Raw genomic sequence first — 22,637 nt, forward strand, 5'->3', positions numbered from 1 at the left:
TATTTGATTTTATGTATGAGAGTGTTTGTTATCCTGATTCAGAATGAAATGACTTTGAATGGTATTTGTGGAATCACTTTTTTTTCTAGCCTGAGGAATAATTTATTATGGAAAAGTTGAAAAGTTGCTCTAATTCACTAATATTTCAAAGCATCATTTATTTTCTCAGGGAAAGAACCAGAAAAATTGGATCCAAACTTAAAATATCAATACTCATAGTTTAGCATTTAAAAATGAAACTATGTGGAGTTACCAGTGATACTTTTAAAATTTATATTTTTGCTATGTGTACTGTTTCAACAAAGTCATGAGTATACCAAAGTGAGCTAACAGTCCTCATTCCAAAATGTTGCCCCAAAATAATTTCTGAACCACATGACAGATGTTTGATACAGATGACGAAATTTCTTGTCATGTTTATTGTTAATAGTAAAACCAACAGAGTGCTAGACTTCAGACACTAATATCTTCAAAATATGGACTTACATGAAACTAGACAGCGATATCATCTTAAAGTACTTTTTTCTCTTAAACAAACAAATCAAAAAAAGCCAAGATCAGAGTTGAAAGGAAGAAAAATACATTGAGTGACACCATATGGCAGCCAGACACTGGGATAGATGCTTCATATACCTTAGGTCATTTAACGTTATAGTTAAGTAGAAAATGTTTGAAAGTTGTGGAGGTATTTAACTAGTTTTTCATTTTCTAAGCCAGCACAGCTTTTGACTCACCTGTTCATAATGCAGAGATTAGTTGTTCTGCCCTGCGTTTCTGTTGCACAACATTTTCTCTCTTTTAAAAGACATTTATTGAATCATCATCTGCCTCAGGCTTGATCTGGCCTAGCCTCTGAAAGACTGGTTTAGTACTTCAACTCACCTTTCAAAATATTTCCAGTGCAGGCCATTCAGTGTTCCAGGTACCTAATGAGTCATTTTCATCTTCCCAGTCTACCAAGCAGGATCTCAAAGCCTCCTTTATCTTTCTGGGTGTATACAGAGTCATTAAGCTCAAATATGTCCTTTGCCAACAGACTTGAGGGTTGGGTTTAGTTATTAACTTGGTGAGTCTCCACCCAGCTAACTATTCTAGGAAATCATTTGGTGAGTCAGGCATTCTTGTACTCACATTGCAGCAGCCAGTCATCTGTCCTAAGTGCTGCCGCCGAAAACTGAATGTCCTGGAAAGTTTGTTATCACATCTCCATTATGACAAAAGCATTGTGCCAAACAGATGAAAAAATGCATTGTCAATGGAATATTTTATGTTTGTTTTCCTTTAAGCAATATTGCCTTGTTATAAAAGATCAATAAATATTTTTTCATTTCAATTCTGATGAGTCTGTGAGCTGTTACCATCAAGCACAGAGCAGCATCCTACTTTGGGATTGAGAAAGTGGGAAATCTAAAGTGAAAGTCTACAGTGATTAAACAAAACTGAAAACTGAGCCACTCCTCTTCCATCTGGTAGAGAAATTGTGACCACATGCCCTTCTCTCCACTAAGAGGAAAGACCAGACTCACTGGTTCACTGGTATGTTTTCCTTATAGTAGACTGTGGTATGACAATGCCAAGTGATAAAATTTCTATGACACCCCTCTCTCCAGTTGATCCAAAGAACTTGGAGGGGAGGAAGAAGGGGGAAGATGTGAGGAGACACAGCAAGTTAGGCACCTCTGTTTTTTCACAGGAGCAAAAATAATAGGTTCTTATCTAGTTGGAAGGTGAGGATACTACTAATTCATAAAACAACATGAACAGAGTTAATTTTCTAAATGTCAAGACAAAGAAAATTTAACCTTCTTTAGGAAAAAAAAATTCTAAAAGAAATAAATTTGTATTAAATTACTACTATGTAATAGGTGCTAAACCAAGCACCTTACATGTTTTTGCTCACAACAACTCCATAATGTTGCTGTTATTTCACCATTTTACTGATGTATTAGTCCGTTTTCATGCTGCTGATAAAGACATACCCAAGAGGGGGTAATTTATACATGAAAAAGGGGTTAGTGGACTTACAGTTCCATCATGGCAGAAGGCAAGGAGGAGCAAGTCACATCTTACATGGATGGCAGCAGGCAAAAAGAAAGAGCTGGCCAGGAACAGTGGCTCACACCTGTAATCCCAGCACTTTGGGAGGCTGAGGCAGGTGGATCACGAGGTCAGTAGTTTGAGACCAGCCTGACCAACATGGTGAAACCCTGTCTCTACTAAAAATACAAAAATTAGCCAGGCGTGGTGACAGGCTCCTGTAATCCCAGCTACTCAGGAGGCTGAGGTAGGAGAATTGCTTGAATCTGGGAGGCAGAGGTTGCAGTGAGCCAAGATCACACCATTGCACTCCCGCCTGGGTGACAGAGTGAGACATCATCTCGAAAAAAAAAAAAAAAAAAAAAAAAAAAAAAGGGGAGAGAGAGAGAGAGCTTGTGCAGGGAAACACCTGTTTTTAAAACCATCAGATCTCGTGAAACTTATTCACTATCATGAGAACAGCATGGGAAAGACCCATCCCCATGATTCATTTACCTCCCACTGGGTCCCTCCCATGAAATGTGGAAATAGTGGGAGTTACTATTCAAGATGAGATTTGGGTGCAGACACAGCCAAATCATATCAACAAATAAAGAAATTTAGGACAGTAACTTTCCCAGAATCGCACAGCTGAGCCAAAATTTAGATGAGTTCATTGCATTTGTTTTTAAGCACCAGACTATTAAATTAGGTTTTGTTATTTTTGAAGAGCCAGAACTAATGGCAAGTATGTTGTATTGCCCATATAGTAAGGAATTAAAAGAAAACTAATGTGACTAGCATGTAGCCTTACAATTAGTCTGTGTTTTATATGTATAATACATATTTATAATACATACAATAACTTGTTTTGATACTAAATTTTACCTTTTTTAAAAAAAAATCACACGATTAAACTTTCAAAGTAATCATTCCAAGACAATGAGAAATAACTGTATTAAAACATAGCTAAAATTCATAACATAGGCATCATCAAGATTCAGTTCCAAAAGCAGATCCTACTGAAAGTTATACAGTTAAAAAAAAAAAAAGACAGTGTTCACATTTGACAAAGATGGGTTGTAGTGGCTCAAGTGTTCATTATTCTTATCTTTTCACATGTTTAGAATATTTTACATAGAAATATATTTATAAAAACATGGGGCCGGGCACTGTGGCTCAAGCCTGTAATCCCAGCACTTTGGGAGGCTGAGACGGGCGGATCACGAGGTCAGGAGATCGAGACCATCCTGGCTAACACAGTGAAACCCCATCTCTACTAAAAAATACAAAAAACTAGCCGGGCGAGGTGGCAGGCGCCTGTAGTCCCAGCTACTCGGGAGGCTGAAACAGGAGAATGGCGTGAACCCAAGAGGCGGAGCTTGCAGTGAGCTGAGATCCGGCCACTGCACTCCAGCCTGGGCAACAGAGCGAGACTCCGTCTCCAAAAAAAAAAAAAAAAAAAAAAAAAAAACCAAAAAACAAAACATGGACCATTACCAATGCAGAACTTCTGGCCATTATCCTTACCTTGATTATACCCTAGGGAACCTTATTTTCCAACTTTGTACCTGAGCTCATAGGGAAAACCAGAAATAATAAGAAGAATATATGCTAGGTAGAAGCCTATCTGAACACATAATCTTTTTCTGGGAAAATATAAAAGGACTATAGAGCAAGATGGTTTTTAACTGTTAACGAATTCTTCTAAAATACCATGTGACATAACTAAAAAGAAAAAACTTCCAAACTGATTTGATCAGGTTTACAAATCTGATACCAACAGTTGACAAACGCAAAACAAAACAAAACAAAACAAAAAAAACAAGGGAAACTACTTGAGGAAGAAGAGAAAGTAGTAAAAAGAAAGGAAAGGAAATTAAACAAAATAGCATTTATAGCTATAGATGAAGAAATGTTAAATACAATCTGCCAAATCAAATTCAAAAATATATTCAGGCTGGGAGTGGTGGCTCATGTCTATAATCCCGGCACATTGGGAGGCCAAGGCAGGCAGACCTTTGAGTCCAGAAGTTCAAGACCAACCCAGGCAATAGGGTGAAACCCCATCTCTACAAAAAACACAAAAATTAGCCAGGCATGGTGGCACATGCCTGTAGTCCCTGCTACTTGGGAGGCTGAGGCAGGAGGATCAGTTTGAGCCCAGGATGCAATTAGCCGAGATCGCGCTATTGCACTCCAGCCTGGGTGACAGAGCAAGACCCTGTCTCAAAACAAAAAACAAACAAACAAAATACATATTAAAAGAAAAATCTGTTCCCACCAAGGAAATTTTACTCTCATGAAATTGAAGGATAGTTTAATCTAGAACACTAGACATAACCACATGGCATTTATACATGAAAGGAGAAAATAAAAATAGATATCAAAAGGTACCTAATAAATTTAATGCCAATTCCTCATTTTTAAAACACCCACAATATACTAGTAGTAGATGGATATCTCCCAAACATAATAAAGAATATTATTTATTGATTAGTCAAGGAAACGCTAGCTGCTGTAATTTATAAATTCTGTGGTTTAGTAAAATATGTTGATTTCTTATTCCTCTGTTGTTCAACTAGTGGCAGTGTCAAGGAGGTGAGGAGAGCATGATTTCAGAGTGCAATGTGTGAGGTACTGTCTACAAGATCAAGATACTCAGGATAATGGAGCCTCTACCATCTTCAATACACAATTTCTCAGGCTGCCCTGAGAATTAGCATCTAACCAGCAAACAGGGAACAAAAGGAGAACATACATGGGACATTTTTAATACAGATTAGGTCAGGAAGTGGCACTCATTACTTCCACTAACATCCCACTAATTAGAACTTCACATATTGTTGCTTCTAACCGCAAAGAAGGCTGAGAAATGTAGTCTCTCTGTGTACCAGATGAAAAACTGGGTTTGGTGAACAGTTAGCCAGTCTCTGCTGAACTTATTCTACTGGTTATCAAATAGTCTTTTTTTATTCTTCTTCCTACACAGAGCTAACTTCTTTCTCAAAAGAGACAATTCAAAATCCCAGCCAGTCCCTATGTCCAGTTCAAAATACAGGATCTCCAAGTGCTAATGACGTAGAGTTCTTTCTCTGATTAAAATGTAGCCTTATAGTTCAGCAATATTATCCATTAAAATGATACATATCTGCCCATTTCCCTCCCCTGCGAGTGCGCGCACGCGCGCGCGCACACACACACACAGAGAGAGAGAGAGAGAGAGAAAGAGAGAGAGAAGAGAGGAATGCAGCAGTTACTACCTTTTAATTTACTATAGAACCATCTCCTTTGTTTGGTGTCACCTTCCATTAGAACTTAAACTCCATGATAGCAGATTTTTGCCTCCCCACCATTCCACTGCTGTATGCTCTCAGTATCTACAAGTAAATAATTGTTAAATATTTATTTACATTGCCCAAAATAAGCATGTATTATTTTTACAGTAAAATTAATTTTGAACAGAAATGCAAATATCTTGGGAAGTGGTTAAGCATCATTCACACCGTGGTTTCAACTTCCCAAATCTCACTGTTAGAACTGAATCTCCACTCTTGGAGCTGGGGTTTGTATAGGCAGGGAAAGAAAGTAGGATGGTGGAATGTAGGACTATGGAGAACTGAAACAGCATGAAGACACTGGTCTGCAAGAGACCAAAAAAGGGGAGTCAAGAGGTGAAAGACAGGATCAGAACGAAGAAAGGTGAGAGAGTAACAAACTTTGGTTTGAGCCACAAGAGTAATTAATTCATTAATTAACTGATTAGGAACTTGTAAACTCTTTCATTCAGTAGTAAAATATTGATTTTTATCTGCCACAACTGTGATGAGTATTTGGGATTAAAACATGAACAAGAGACAGAGCATGATCTTGAGAAACTCATATCTAGTTTTGGGGGACGGAATATAGTGAGTATATGAGTGTGATAAGGGAGATGTGAATGGAATGTTATGACAACACAGAAAGAAAGCAATTAACCAGGCCATGGCCAAGTGGAGGACAGATCCAAGAAAAGTTTCAGGAAGAAAGAACCTGAGTCTTAGAAGAGAAGATAGCATTTGTGAAGGTTTCGAGGAGAAGCAGAGAAAGGCATAACGCATTCAGAAGACTGGACTTTAGGGAGTAAGGGGGTTGGAGATGTTAGCAGGTGACAGATTGTGAAGGTTCATTCTTGTCCACCTCTAATTCCTTTAAGCCACCAAGCTGTCCTTACACACACACACACACACACACACAAATATACACTACATAAAAGGGGAGTTCTACTTCTTACATATAACTCTTTTTCATTTTTAATCTGTCTCATTGTTTTGGTACTTTGGAAATACTCTTATCTGAATATCAACCTTGATGCCCGCTGGAAAGCAATTGTAGTCCTCATCTCTGGAAAAGCTTCCTCAAGTTGTCCTATTCATACTCTCCTCCTGGTTCCATTTGCTCCAGAACCCTTTATTTCCCTCTGCCAATGCTACTCCCATCCCAGATGCAGACTTTATAAGCCTTTATAAGCTTTGCTAAGACATGTGCACTTGACCCTAGATAGCCACCAAAGAATTTTAATCATAAGCATGATAACATAATAAAATTTGCATTTTATAAAAATCACTCAGCAGTGTAGAGGATGGCTTGGAAGGGCATAAACTGGTAGCAGAAGACATTTAGAGTAAACTAAACCAAGTAAGAAAGGCTGACATTATGACTTATTATTATCAGTAAAATAAAAATAGTTTTAGAGAGATGACTGTTCATATCAGGCACACCAGAACACACCAGTCCAGGTATGTTAAAGATCTGTTTGTTATTTGTCTTGTGGAGATAAAGGGAAAGGTGAGCAAATAATAGTATCTTCATTATAATCTAAAACTCATCTAACATTAAATTTTATGCTCTCTGCCTACATGTAAGAAAGGCAAACTATTAATTTGTTTAAAGGATTCATTAAACTGATTTCAGAAAGGACATAATTCTATTACCCTTTATTTTACTTTATTTTATTTATCTTTATTTTACTGTGTCTAGCAAGACCAAAAATAATAAATTAACTCTTTAAGGATGAAAAAGGTTAAGTGGGTTATATCTGGATTTTTTTCCTAAAGGCTCAGAATTTTAAATTAAGCATTATCTTAACATGCATTCTTAATAAATTGTTTCATAAATGAGATAAGGTACATGAAAGTATAAAGTATATTTAATTGGAGCCTGCTTTGTGCAAAGCACTCTGGCAGACAGAAAGAAGAGTAAAAGATGTTCTCTGCCTCAAAGAAACTTTTATATAATATATATCCCAGAAACACTCAATTTAAGATTAATACCTTCTTAGCCAGGAGAGTATACGTGAAGTGTTTGTGACTATCTCAAAAACACCAGCACTATAGACAAAATATTCAGCTTCTAGACTGACGGCTTGTAAAGAATTAAGCAGACCAAACTGGGCCCAAAATCTAATTTACTCATCCTCTCCTGCTTAATGAAATATCCTGAGAAAATATCAAAGGCATATTGAAAGAAATGAAAGCAATAAACTAATTAGAACTGACAAGGTTATCTTAAACAGGAGAATCACAGATGATGGAGCCTATGACATTAGCATCTTTTTCACAACACAGAAGAAACTGAGGACTCAGGTGATTAGTATGTCTTGCCTAGATTCATACAGTTCAGTGACAGCACTAGAGTTTGAATCCAATTCCCCAAATTATTCAAATTATTAACAGTCTTTTCATTTTACCACATTGACGGGTAGAATAAACCTCCCCAAACAATATGAAACAGCAATTATTTTCTGCATTTAGATATAGTCCAGCCCAAATCTTCTCTAATTTATAAAAATATCTTTGAGAGAAAGGAGAGCTTCTGAAAAACATATTTTAATCTTTAATCCCTTCTACTTTGCCACTCTAATACTACGGTAAGGACAATCCAAAATAAAAATTCTTTTTTTTCTTTTTATTTTTTTTGGAGACAGAGTCTCACTCTGTCGCCTAGGCTGGAGTGAAGTGGCACGATCTTGGCTCACTTCAACCTCCATCTCCTGGGTTCAAGCGATTCTCGTGCCTCAGCCTCCTGAATAGTTGGGACTACAGATGTGCATCACCACGTCTGGCTAACTTTTTGCATTTTTAGTAGAGATGGGGTTTCGCCGTGTTGCCCAGGCTGGTCTCAAACTCCTGGGCTCAGGCAATCCTCCGGCCTCGGCCTCTCAAAGTGCTAGGATTACAGACATGAGGCACCACACCCTGCCTAAAGTAAAAATTCTCTTAAGAAATTGGAAGATACCCCTATTCTGATTCTAAGAGACTGGAAATCTGTGTTATCTAAGTCCTGTAGCACTGTGCATAAGAAAGTAGAAGGAATCTTAGGCAGGGGTAAGAAAGTGAGCCACAGTGCCAAGACTGAAATATGATCGGTTCAGCTAAGGCAAAGGTTAAGATGGAAAGGTAGGCAGGTGCTAAATTGTGATGGGCCTTTAAAAAAATCAAATGAAAATGTATCTTGATACATACATGTATAATGTACGTATATATGTATTTTTCTAGAAAAAGTCTATCAGGCAAGGAAAGACAATAATGCCTGAGAAAGAAAATAAGAGGAGTTCTATAACTGCTCCACAGCATGGAGAAAGTATCCATGTTGTGGATCAGGGAGGGGAACCCAGACAAAGCCTGGTAATCTCCTTGAGTTGAGAAAAAGCTGGAAGTCAGAGGAGGCCATGGTAGGTAGTGTTTGCACGGTGGAGTAGAGGAGTGGCAACAGCTACATAGAGAATTCCAAAGATCTGCAGATCTCCCGTGAATCTTCAGCTGGGTATCGAAAAGTGCCTTTATGTAAAAATTCTATCTGAAGCAGGGGGAAACACGTAAAAAGAATTATTGCAAACAATTCCAGGTGTTCATACAGGGTTGGATATAATGCCTCTTCCTACCAAAGGGAGTGGAAAATGTCATAATTCACAAGACATCATGGAATACTCACAGAGTTGTGCCTCATATTAGGGAAAAATCTACCCTAGACTAAATGTTGCTCTTGTCCCATGTACCAAAGCATAAAAGCAAGATCTGAAAGATTCAAACTGTTTCCAAGTGACTCAACTGCACCCCATGACAAGTCTAAGAATATTTATAGGAATACAAAAATGTCAAAAAACAGCAAGGCAAAATTTATAATGTTGACCACTGAATCAGAAATTATTTGGAATTCAAAGAAAGGGGAAAATATAACCGATCATAAGGGGAAAAAAACCCAATCCATTGACATTGACCCAGAAATGATACAGCTGACAAGATAAGGATTCATATATAAGGACATTAACAGTCATAATTATATTATATATTCAAGAAACTAGAGGAAACATTCAACATGTAAAATAGAAATATGGGTAATACAAAAAAGATATAAAATTCTAGAGTTAAGGTCAGCAAATGTTATTTTTAAAGAGTCAGAAAGTAAATATCTCAGGCTTTGCAGGCCACTTAAGGTATTCTTTCTTATGAAAACTTTTTAAAATGTAAAATCATTCCTAGCTCATGGACTATACAAAAAAAGGGCCAAGGGATAATTGTCCATGGGTCATATTTTGCTACCTCCTGTTCTAGAGGGTAAATCTACAATGTCTGAAATGGAAAATACATTGAATATGATTAATAGCAGAGTAGGCACGTAGAAGAAAAGTGAACTTAAAGACATAGCAATAGAAATTATCCAAAATGAAACACAGAGAAAACAAAACACTAAAGAAAAAAGAACAGAGCTTGAGTAAGTTATAGGACTACTATAAGCTGTCTAATATATACACAATTATAGTTCCCAAAGGAAATGAAAAATATTTGAAAATATAATGGCCAAAAATATTCCAAAAGTTGGTGAAAAGTCTAAACCCATAGATCCATGAACCAACAAACCTGAAGCATAAAAAAAGTGAAGAAAATTATACTGCGGCATTTTATGGTCAAAATGCTTTTTTAAATGAAGAAAAGATTTTAAAAGCAGGCAGAAGGGAGAAGAAAAGCCACATTACACAACTAGGAATGAAAATAAAGATAACAGCAGATTTTTTGTTGGAAACAATGCAAGCAAGAACACAGTGGAGCATCATCTTTAAAATATTGGGGGAAAAAAGTCACTCTAGAATTCTACGCCCTATGAAGATATCTTTCAAAAATAAAGGTAAGTAATGACATTTTAAGACATACAGAAGCAGAAAGTTTACATCACTAGCACACCTACATTCTAAGAAGTGTTAAAGGTCAAGAACGAAACAATACCAGATGAAAATCTAAGTCAACACTAAAACATAAAGAGCACTGGAAATGATAATTATGTGGGAAAATACAAAAGAATGTCTGATATATTTAAATGTCTTTTAAAAATAATTGATCATTTAAAGCAAAAACAATGCATTGTAAGGTTTATAACACATGTAGAAATAAAATGTATGACAACAGCACAAATCATGGGAATGGAAAATGGAAGTATAGTGTTGTAAGGTTTTTAAAATACACGTAAAGTATGTAATACACTTGACATTGGATCATGATAAGCAAAAACTATATATGATAAATCTTAAAATAACCTCCGAAATACCATAAAAAGAGCAATTGCTAATAAGCCAACAAAGGAGACAAAATTGAATCATTAAAAAATATTAATGCAAAATAAGTTTTAAAAAAGAATAAAAGAGGGACAAAGAAGATAGTACAAACAGAAAACAAGCAACAAGATGATACATTTAAACCAAAACATATCCATAAATACATTAAATACAAATGATATAAACATATCAATTACAAGCCAGAGATTGAGACCTCCAAGAAATCCACTTTAAATATAAAGACAAAAGTAGGTTAAAAGTAAAAAGATAGGAAATTATATATCATAGTAACATAAATCAAAATGAAGTTGAAATGACTATATTAATATAATACTAAGCAGATTTCAGAGCAAAAAATTTCACTAAGGAAAATGAAGGCCATTTCATAATGGTGAATTATTCATATAAATTCATTGAAAGGACCTAACTATCCTAAACAAATATGCACTTAATAAAAGGGTGCCAAAATACATGAAGTAAACATACATAAAACTACAAAGAGAAATGCATAATGCCTACTTTGTTGAAATTTTGTTATAAGGAGCAGAAATAATGTATGTTAAGTATCAGGACTAGCACTCAGCAGATGATAAAGGTTCAATATGTTATCTACTATTACTAGTATCAGAAAACTAAAAGATATTATAGTGGTTTATGCAATGCTTAAAGTTTTACTCAACTTTTGTTTTTGCTGTAAAATGTAGATTTAAAAATCTACAGATTATATTAATTTCCATTCACATTGTACCTTAAATCCTTTTCTCCAGTCTCACCAGAAGAGATGTTCCTCTTTTTGTTCAAGTTTGACTTTTCCTTGGACTACAGAAGCATTGTGAAAGAGAGAAAATATTTTGAAAGGTCAGACAAGACATGGAAATGGAATGGACAGGAAACTAAAAAAAAGGGAAGCATCAAATATAGCTGTGTTAGACATAAACATGGGAACAGTAGACACTGTGGACTACAAGAGGAAGGGAGGCAGTGGAGTATGGGTTGAAAAACTACTTGTTGGGTACGATGCTCACTACCTGGGTGCAATATATCCCTGTAACAAATCTGCACATATACCTTCTATATCTAAAATAAAAGTTGAAATTAAAATACGTGTGTGTATATGTATATGTATATATATATATGTATATGCATACATATATATATATGCTGGGCGCAGTGGCTCACGCCTGTAATCCCAGCACTTTAGGAGGCTAACACAGATGGATCATCTGAGCTCAGGAGTTCAGGACCAGCCTGGGCAACACTGCGAAACTATCTCTACTAAAAATACAAAAATTAGTCAGGCATGGTGGTGAGAGCCTGTAGTCACAGCTACTTGGGAGGCTGAGATGGGAGGATCGCTTGAACCTGGGAGGCAGAGGTTGCAGTGAGCCGAGATCATCATGCCACTGCACTCTAGCTTGGGTGATAAGAGATCCTGTCTCAAAATATATATATATATAAAAAATATATCTATGTATATAATATATATGTATATATAATATATAATATGCATATATAATATGTATATATGAAAAAGATTTTAAAAGATAAAGAAGTGAAAATAGAACAAAAGAAAAGAAAAAAATATATATATGGCAGTGAGGTTCTAGGCTTAGTAAATGGGAGGGGAAGGGGTATTGACAGAAACCAGAAGTTTGGCAGAAAGCTAGATCTGTGCATGAAGGAAGGCAGGATGAGTTTGGGATATGCTGAATAAGAAGGTATAGCAGGATAACAGGAAAAGTGATACAGTCTGATACGAAGCAGAAGATATGGGGCTGGAATTGTTTTAAAGATCAAGTCTCAAGATGTAAATGTATGAGTCATAGGAAGACTGAGATAGTTGCCCTAATGTGTTTGCTGTCAAAGAGCAAATGATAATTAGTATAAATATTATGTTAAAAAAAAAACCACAGTAAGCTTCAGGCATACAAAGAAGAGAATAATTCAGAAATTATTTCACTGCCGTCACTTGATACTAGTTAATTACACTTCACAGGAATGATTCAGCGGGATGGTGGTAGGAGGAATGTGTCTGTCTGACAGACTGACTCCAATGATCCAAGCAGACATGCTGTCTTTGGGAACCCTAGGCAACCTGAATTGCAACCAAGAAGTCACTATTTGTCCCTTTTTAACAAAATATAACAAAAACTACTTTGAACTTTAATAGACCAGGAAGCATCAGGGTTTTTTTTTCTGTATTATTACAGTCTGATATGGAGTATATGTATTACATAGAATGAGACTCTGTCTTAAAACAAAAACAAACAAAACATCATGAAATAATATTACAACATTGTTATGAAGTAATACATTTGTCCTTCTGGTTTGTAGCTGTTACTAACCCATAAAGGAAGTCCTATAATGAAACTTTGGGCCGGGCGCGGTGGCTCAAGCCTGTAATCCCAGCACTTTGGGAGGCCGAGACGGGCGGATCACGAGGTCAGGAGATCGAGACCATCCTGGCTAACACGGTGAAACCCCGTCTCTACTAAAAAATACAAAAAACTAGCCGGGCGAGGTGGCGGGCGCCTGTAGTCCCAGCTACTCGGGAGGCTGAGGCAGGAGAATGGCGTGAACCCGGGAGGCGGAGCTTGCAGTGAGCCGAGATCCGGTCACTGCACTCCAGCCCGGGCAACAGAGCAAGACTCCGTCTCAAAAAAAAAAAAAAAAAAAAAAAAAAGAAACTTTGTTCTGCTGTTTTATATTTCTTGTTAAAGTAATATAACCTCCTAAAAAACTTATCTTTGAGTACTGTGGGCATTCACCCAAGTATCTGTAAATGATAAAATCTATACTCTGCCTGGAGACAAGAGTGAATGCCCCAGAAGGAGGTTTAATACTTTTATTATTACTTATCACACTTTATTTATTACTCTAATTCTTACAAAAAAGAATTCAGAATTCCCTGTATGAAATGCCAAAAATAATCACATTGTTGAAAAAAGTTGTGGAATAACTTTGACTATATCTCATTTTTAATTTTCAAATAATGACCATACTTACAACAGGAATATTTTAAAAATCATAAAGCCCAGTAAGGAAAAATACAGATTTTTTTTTTTTTTTAGTAAATTAATGTTTAGCATCTGACAAATATGAGACATCCTTCATGAGGCTATGGGCTATGTTCTTTTTTTTTTTTTTTTTTTGAGATGGAGTCTTGCTCTGCCGCCCAGCCTGGAGTGCAATGGTGTAATCTCGGCTCACTGAAACCTCTGCCTCCGGGATTCAAGTGATTCTCCTGCCTCAGCCTCCCGAGTAGCTGGGATTACAGACACCCACCACCACGCCTGGCTAATTTTTGTATTTTTGGTAGAGCCAGGGTTTCACTATGTTGGCCAAGCTAGTCTCAAACTCCTGACCTCGTGATCTCCTGCCTTGGCCTCCCAAAGTGCTGGGATTACAGGCATGAGCCACCACGCCCGGACTTCATAAGGCCATTTTCAAATTTACAATATTCATTTCTTCTACTGTCTCAATCTTTAGCTGAATCAATGTTGTGCAACTGAGAAAGGGAGAGATAACCTGATCTTTGGATTAAGAGAATACTCCACAGTTAGAAGGCTTTAGCAAACATTCAAAAACACTTCATGCCAAAATTAAATTATGTAAACCAATTACAAGATAGAAAGGATTCGAAATCTTATATTCCTTGAGCACAACATAGATTGAAAATGACACATATAACATAAAATGTTAATGTATATTAAATGTGACACAAAACTGTTTATTAGCAGCATAATGGGTGACAAGAAACCCGGGATGATAAATACGGGAAGTAAATTTAGAATCAGGAAATTTCTACACAAATTTCTAAAGGAATTCAAATTGTATATAATGTGATTATCTTCTCATATGTGAGAGAAAACAGACCTAGAGAAAGTAAGACACTCTCAAGATAACACAGTATAAAGAAGACTCTAGAATTAGAACCAGGTAATCTGACAATTAGATCAGTGTGCTAAATCCTCTAGTAGTCTGTACCTCAGTAGATGGCATAAATTTTCTTATTTCTTATGGTTTTTGTTGTTGTTGCTGTTTTTTATTTTTGAGGAGTCTCACTCTGTAGCCCAGGCTGGAATGCAGTGGTGCCATCTCGGCTCACTGCAACCTCCGCCTCCCAGGTTCCAGCGATTTCCATGCCTCAGCCTCTGGAGTAGCTGGGAATACAGGTGCCTGCCACCACGCCTGGTAATTTTTTTATTTTTAGTAGAGATGGGGTTTCTCTGCTAAACCTAGGCTAGTCTCGAACATCTGACCTCAAGTGATCTGCCTGCCTCGGCTTCCCAAAGTGCCGGGATTACAGGGGTGAGCCAAAGCAGTCCCAGGTGAATTTTCGTATTTCTTTAAGAGATTACTTTATATTCGTCTATCAATAGATAATTACAAGGAAGTCTTGCTAAATCTCTAGGTTAGTTAAGTGCTCCTCTTCTGGGTTCCCAGACAACCCTGTACCTACCCCAATTTTAACTATGTAGGAGAACTTGTTTTTTTTGTTTTTGTTTTTGCATGTCTGTCTACCCCTACTAGACTGCAAACTCTGAGATTTTTAGACTAACCGTTAACCTTCATTATATCCCTCAGTAACTAGCACAGTATTTGGCAAACATCTAATAAACAATAAAAATATATATATAATGGTTGAATTGAGTTGACTTTTTTTCGAAGGCACACCATGATCCTTGTCAACTTCTCCAGCCTCACATCCGCAAACAGTGGCATAGAAGTCTTAGTTTTAGTTCAGCACAAAGACCAGTTTCTTACTGTACAGCTTTTGTTTAAGCAATCCTTTTCCCTTTACTCCTCCCAACCGCCACAAGACATCCCACTTCAACTTTCTGGAATCATTTTCTCCTGGAAGTTTTTCCTGACTCATGACGTCTTCCCAAAGTTGGATTAATGCTTCTTCTGAGCTCCAATAGCTCCCTGTGCCTTTATCTCTGCACTATACACATTACATCATAGGGTAATAATGCAAACACTCCACCCAAGTTCTTTTTCATTCATGTTGGTATCTTCCAAGATTAGCACACTGCCTGGCACATAGCAGATGAGTTAACAATGTGATTTGAATAAAAAGAACTCGGAACAGGGAAAGAATCTCAGCACACACAGTGTGGGCCACATGGAGTGCACGGAGGTGGAAATGCAAATAATTGGTTGTTTACTATATTCTCCTAAGACATGGCTGGAACTAAAAAAACAGAAAAAGCCTTTCCAATTTTGAGGCTAAAGTTCAAGTCACAAAACAAGCAACAAAAGCCTGTTTAGCAAGGACAGTAAAATGGTACAGGGCTATAAAAGAAGGGACAAATTAGAATTCAGGAAAGCAGGCCATTCATACAAATGCAAATAGATTGGTTCACAGGATAATGGGACACCCAATCATGTAAAAACTGGTACAAGCCGGGCATAGTGGCTTAGGCCTGTAATCCCAGCACTTGGAAGGCAGCGGCGGGTGGATCACCTAAGGTCAGGAGTTCGAAACCAGCCTGACCAATATGGTGAGACCCCGTCTGTACTAACAATACAAAAAGTAGTCGGGTGTGGTGGCATGTGCCTGTAGTCCCAGCTACTCGGGAGGCTGAGACAGAACTGCTTGAACTCCGGAGGCGGAGGTTGCGGTGAGCCGAGATCACACTACTGAACACCAGCCTGGGCGACAGAGCAACACTCTGACTCACAAAAGAAAAAAAAAAAAACTAGTACAAAGATGAAAAACAAAGGTTAAATTATATATTCAAAACCTGTCCCCCAAATGGCCTAGGTTACAAGACATCACCATTACTTTCAAATGAATGCACAAAGCTTTTCCCTTCTAATTCTTACTGTGGTAAAATATACATAACAGAAAATTTACCATTTTAACCATTTTAAGTGCACAGTTCAGGAGCATTACGTCCATTCATTATTGATCAACCAACACAACTATCCATCCTAGATTCATTTTTAACACACGAGTCGCAGCCGAAATTTTCCTTTCATTAACTCAGCTAGCAACATACTAAACTTTATGCACCACAAAAGTTTTTGCCACATAAGGTTCAGAAACAGGGAAGACTGAAATAAATCAATGATCCTTCATGGGTTTCTGTTAATGGAACGTAACAGCGAAAGGCTTCACTTCATCAGCCCCCTCCCGCCCTTTTTGGCGTCATAAACCGAGAAATAACCAGATCAGCACCCATATCTCCCAAGATGCAAGGACCGGGTCCCGAAAGGCAGTTGTCCCGCCCCAGCGCAGATTCTCTGCAGCCTCCTTTCCTACCGCACAAATCGACTAGCGCAGGAACCGGGCTCTCTACCCGGGACTGCACCGAGGAGCTAGAAAGAAAGGGAGAAACAACATTGTGAGAAAAAAGGCTAAAGTTCTGGAACTCCCTCTTTTTGCCCTCTTTTTGCTCTCCACTCCTCCTTCACCTCCAGGTTCCATCCCTTAAACGCACAGGCAAGCCCCTTTTCTTGGACGCGCGCTTTTTATTGACGCAACTCTCCCGTTCTCGCGGGAACTTGGGAACAGGATCCTGGTAGGGCGGACAAATCTCTCGAAATCTCAGTAGGCGCTGGAGCTGGAGGGGCAACTGAAGCTCCTGAAGGGCGGGGCACGGAGCTTGAAGGGGCGGGGCCTAGCCTCAGAGAGGGGAGGGAAGAGGCGGGAGGAGGAGGTGAGAGAGGCCGGGGGCGGGGCCGTGCGGCCGGGGACCTGTTGATCGCAGGTATAGCCGGCTGGCCCGGACTCCCTCGGGACTGGGGCGACTGCGCATGCTCGCTGGCCGCGCTGGGCCGGTAGCCGAGCCGCGGTGACGAACCGGCTCCGCGGTTGCGGTGTTTGCGGTTGCTGTGATGGCGATGTGAGGGGGCCCGGGGCGGGATGGTGCTGACCCGGGTAGGGCCGTCTTCTTCCAGCTGGACAACGAGCTCCTCCGTCCGACAGGCGGGGGAAGAGGCCGACCCAGGCGAGAGGTAACCCCCTTACTGTCTCCTCTGGCTCCCCCGACTCCCGACACCCATGATCCCTCCCTCCGTCCCTCTTTCCCAGGGGCTAGGAAGGAAGCGGCCTCCTCCTCGTCGGCCGCTCGCCCGCCACGGCCCCTCACCCGGCTGCTGGCGGTCGGAGCCTGGCCCCGGCCCCGCTGAAGGTCGGCGGGGACGGCGGTGCGGAGCGCTCTGCGGGAGGCGAGGGGCCGCGGCGCGCTGCTCTCCCGGTGCCCGCGGCCGCCCCTGCCCCTGCACTCGTCCCTCGACCCGTTCTTCCTGAACCTCGCGCCTGGCGTGTCCCTGCCTTCGCCTGCCCTTCACCCCTACTCCATCTTCGTCGCTCTGTCCCTCCTTTACCCGCTTTCGTGGTTCTGCTTTTTCATCCCGCGCCTCCCACGTGCCTTTTTGCCTTGGTGGTCCCTCCTTGGGAAGCCGCGTATCTCTGTGTTTCCATCCCTAGGCTGACTCCCCTGTCCGGAGCTCCTTACCCTCGCCGACCAGGTTTCTCACTCTTGTTACCTCCATAATTTCTTCCTTGGTTTTATTTTCCTCTCATCCACCTCCTTTGGTTACTTCCTCCTGGTTCCCTTTTTGTTAGTTGCCGATTGTGTTTTGCTTTAGCATCGCTTTGCACTGGAGTTCATTCCATGCCCCATCTTACCTTCGGAAACCCTCACTCCCTTCGCTTTCCTTTGGTACCCTGCTTCATCGCTTTCTGCCTAATGGCCACTATCCTCCCGTCCTTTTCCATCGTGGACCCAGTGAGTCTCTAATCTTAATTTTTTCCCCTCCAAAACTCTTCCACCCTCCGGCCCTCATTTGTATAAGTCAAGCCTCTTAACTTCATTCTATGTTTTACTTATTAAATCTCTGAAGACTTCTTTGTGTCATACCCTTCTAGTCCTTGCTGCTTTCTGCTTAAGCTAGGTATCCACTCAATGTTTCTAGTTCATCTTCCAGTTTAATAACATTTCTTCTTTCTTTACCGGTTGGTGGAAGTATCATCGAAAGAGTGACAATAAATCGGTTACACTTATTGATTAAAGCTTTAATTTTTAAGAATTATGTTTACCTGACATGCCTGGAAAAGCAACTTGAGTACAGACTTCATGAAACTATAACGGGTTAAGACTTGTTAAAGGTTGACCTGCAAACATACACTTAAAATTTGGAAATTTTCTTGTCCTCCATTAGGTGTAGCTGTCCAAGAACTAATCTTAGATGAAATTTAACAGAATTTATTTTATAAAATGTATTATTAATTTGTTTTATACATTTGCTATTGCAATTGACTGCATAGTTTTCCTGAGAGTCTCTGTTCTCTAATAAATGCATACAATTTCTACTACCTTTAGAATTAGTGTGCTTATGGGAGACATACGTGAGAAGTATTAAATTGTTTAATTGAGCAAAAGAACTTTCTAAACGGTTTTGTAGTTTTTTTCTTCCATTGCACTGTGATCAAGATTTTGCTTAAATACAACTTCTCTTTACATAAATAATGGTATAGTGTCTTATTTTGAAGGCAACTGCTGAAGCAATTATGTTCAGTGAAGTTTGTCTTTATTGTAGGTTTGAAGATCAACTGGATTATGTATTTCGTTCTGGAATCTCAAAGCAGTCCACAAACAAATTCTTCCTTACGTTGTCTGTGTCAGGTAGGAATTAAGTTTTCTGTTTCTGTTTTAAGAAGGGAAATACCAAGGCAAAAAAAAATGTAGTTCCTTATTCAAAGTGATTTAAAGTAAAACTAGGAGGCTCTCGTGTCATCAAACCAACTTCTTTGAGAAGAACTAGCAATTGTTGTGTATGGTAAGAGATGATGCACTCATCAGCTTTTAAGATTTTTTAAAAATGAGTTTTCAAATGCAAATAAAGATGACTGCGGCTTCTCAAGGAAGCTTGCACTTCCTTCAAAGCCAGGTCTTTTTATTTTTAGGTAAACATTCATTTAAAAAAAGTAAATGCCTACAAATTCTTGCTGGTATTTTTAGTGAGTAGGTTCCTGTGCTCTTAGAAATCAAATAAGGATTTGTGGTGGACAGCAGACAGAAGACTAGAATTTCTAGTCAGAAGATACGAGCTCTTACGATGACTCATGACATTAGTTTGTGGAACCCACTTTACCTGTGTATCTCAGTGTGTCCGACTGTAAAGTATGGATAATAAAGGTGGCCTCCCAGTAATCTCTCAATAGCAAAGCAAGCCCTAATCACTTAAACATGCTTAGGGCCACCACAGATAAAAATTTGCTATATAAATACTTAGTTTTTATCTCTTTAATTCTAGACTATGTAGTAAGAGTGTAATTGACTGCTTAAATCCCAAATCGAACAGATTTCTTTTTTAAATTTCAGACTTCTGTGAAAAGTCTAGTAGAATGCTAGTGAACTGTGGACTAGCATTCTATTAGACTTTTCTAATATACTAGATAGATGTACTAAATAAAATGACCTGGCTTTGAAGGAAGTGCAAGCTTCCTTGACAAGCAGCAGTTCTAATGTACTAGAGTTTTCTAATTAGTGCATTAACTAATGTATGAACATTAAGTAATGTTCATACACAGTGAAACAGACACTGCAGCATTTAGTATGTAAAACACATATTTCTTTTGTTTGCCACGAGTTGACACTGGAAGGAAATATAAGAGTTACACCTATATCTTTAGTTACATCCTTAATTTTCTGTTTAATATTTTTATTTTGTTTACATTAAATAAAATCTTTATTTTGTTTACATTAAAATCTTGTTGTGGGGGCTGTTTAGGGGATAGAAAAGCCAAGGATTGCCTTTGCTTTGATTTTAGGTATTGAGGAAAAACTGCTTAACATTGAGTTTTTTATATGTACATGTGTGCATTTAAATAAATGGATGGAGATGAGGGCATATATATTTGAAGTGTTTTTTTCATGAGTTGTTTGTCAGGAAGAAGGTTTAGAGATGACTGGGAATAAGGTGGGGTATGGCTCATGCCTGTAATTCTAGCACTTTGGGAGGCTGAGGCAGGAGGATCTCTTGAGGCCAGGAGTTCAAGACCAGCCTGGGCAACAGAGCGAGACCCTGTCTTAATTAAAAGAAAGAAAGAGGAATAAGAAGCAGAATGGTGATGTGGAAGAAAGCATTCTTAATGGACTCAGTAGTTTTTCAGAAAAGTTACAAAGCATAAGTGATTAGGCAGGTCTAGGTTTTTCAGAAGGAATAAAGTGAAACAACTCCACAGTAGGTTTACAGTTTATTTTTAAAGATTGGCAGTTGGTAACAGGAACATACGTGGTTATTGATGATGTGCTAAATTTAAAATAAATATTAGCTTCTTTTTTCTTAAGAGAATGTAAAAGTATCAGGCATATTATACCATTAAGAGACATCTCCTACTTGAGTAACTAACCCTTCAGGTAGTTCTTATTTTGATGAAAAAAATTTGATGAACCATCTCTCAACCAAGAAACCATTCTGAGAAAAATATAGCATATTTCCTTTTATGGCATTAGGTCTCTATGAGATCACCCAGAATATAGAACATATTTCTAAATTGTGTTGTGAATATATTGATAATAGCCTGGGAGTGGTTTTTTTTGGTTTTTTTGGGTTTTTTTGGGGGGGGACAGAGTCCCACTGTATTGCCCAGGCTGGAGTACAGTGGCGGGATCTCAGCTTAATGCAGCCTCTGCCTCCCGGGTTCAAGCAATTCATGTGCCTCAACCTCCCAAGTAGCTGGGATTACATGCCCAGGGCACCACACCTGGCTAATTTTTGTATTTTTAGTAGAGATGGGGTTTTGCCATGTTGGCCAGGCTGGTCTCAAACTCCTGGCCTCAAGTAATTCGCCCACCTCAGCCACCCAAAGTGCTGGGATTACAGGCATGAACTACTACGCCTGGCTGTAGTCTGGGACATTTCTGTTAAGTGTTATGAAATGTTCTTTTGCTACAAGTCTTAATTTAACCTGAACTAGAATAAGTATTCCTTTATTGAAATGCCCTTGAGGTTGCGTATAGGATGCAGCTGTTTAATTCATGATGGGTTTTAGAGCAGTGTTAACTATGACACTTGCTCTTTGATGTCTTCAGATTGCCAGCAAGTCATGGGCTTACATTGGAAATACTGCTATCTATAAATGTCTGAGCAGCAAGGTCAGGCCTTATTGGCAATAAAAAATATAAGACTGTGGAAGCCTATATACCCTTTACCATCTCTTTTATCTTTTGGAATTGAGAATCCCAGAGTTTTAGAACAGCCTCAGGTTTACTCTATTTGGTGTCAACAGGGAAACATACAACTTTTTAAAACATTGTTTATCTTACGTTCTAAAAAGCTATCCTCATTTTCTTTCCTTTGAAAGATGTCCTTTCTCACCCTCTCCACCAAAGAGAAAAAGTTAGTGTTCTACTTTTTTCTTAAGTATTTCTATAATTCATGCAAGATGGCATATGTCTGGCCCTTATGAGTTTATTTTGATGAGTGAGGAGTGGCTGCAAAAGTTTCTAGACAAGGGATTTTCCTTACCTGTGCCCTTTAGTGTAATGATTCTGATAAGCTCACCTGTGCTGTGAATCACTTTTTAAAATGAGATAGTGTTTGTGACGAAAGTTGTGTATGTGAATGATTGTGGGGCAAAAGGAGGTCATGAGTGATGATGCTCTACAGAGTGAGGCAAGTGACAGCTGGCTTGGTCATTTTATTTAATTAATTAATTTATTTATTTATTTAGTATTGAGACGGAGTCTGCTTTGTTACCCAGGCTAGAGTGCAGTGGTATGATCTCAGCTCACTGCAGCCTCCGCCTCAAGGGTTTGAGTGATTGTCCTGCCTCAGCTTCCTAAGGTAGCTGGGATTACAGGCGCGTGCCACCACACCCAGCTAATTTCCTTATTTTTAGTAGAGACAGGGTTTCGCTATGTTGGCCAGGCTGGTCTTGAACTCGTGACCGCAGGTGATCCACCCGCCTCAGCCTTCCAAAGTGCTGGAATTACAGGCATGAGCCACCGTGCCCAGCCTGACTTGGTCATTTTAGAGCAGGGATGTAATCCAGTGACTGAGCATGTTTAGTCCC

At 38.9% G+C, this 22,637-nt stretch overlaps 2 protein-coding genes across 16 annotated transcripts in view; one reads left to right on the forward strand and one right to left on the reverse strand.

The window, feature by feature from the left end:
* Positions 1 to 17,135, reverse strand: part of COL9A1 (collagen type IX alpha 1 chain) — a 192,225-nt gene extending 175,090 nt beyond the window's left edge. For 4 of the 7 annotated variants that reach the window (XM_008013581.3, XM_073006125.1, XM_073006128.1 and 1 more), the window contains exons 1-2: positions 17,027 to 17,135; positions 16,791 to 16,930 (exon numbers count right to left, since the gene is read on the reverse strand). The gene's annotated coding sequence lies outside the window, so the exon portion shown is untranslated. The other 3 variants (XM_073006127.1, XM_073006130.1, XM_073006129.1) reach the window with 3 other exon arrangements.
* Positions 17,136 to 17,283: 148 nt separating this feature from the next.
* FAM135A (family with sequence similarity 135 member A) overlaps positions 17,284 to 22,637 on the forward strand; it is a 132,014-nt gene continuing 126,660 nt past the window's right edge. For 4 of the 9 annotated variants that reach the window (XM_037987132.2, XM_037987129.2, XM_008013592.3 and 1 more), the window contains exons 1-2: positions 17,285 to 17,569; positions 19,157 to 19,242. The gene's annotated coding sequence lies outside the window, so the exon portion shown is untranslated. Of the gene's footprint in view, positions 17,570 to 19,156; positions 19,243 to 22,637 lie in introns of all 9 variants that reach the window. The other 5 variants (XM_037987125.2, XM_008013588.3, XM_037987126.2 and 2 more) reach the window with 2 other exon arrangements.

The sequence above is a fragment of the Chlorocebus sabaeus genome, chromosome 17 (assembly GCF_047675955.1).
Source record: "Chlorocebus sabaeus isolate Y175 chromosome 17, mChlSab1.0.hap1, whole genome shotgun sequence".
Lineage (NCBI taxonomy): Eukaryota > Metazoa > Chordata > Mammalia > Primates > Cercopithecidae > Chlorocebus > Chlorocebus sabaeus.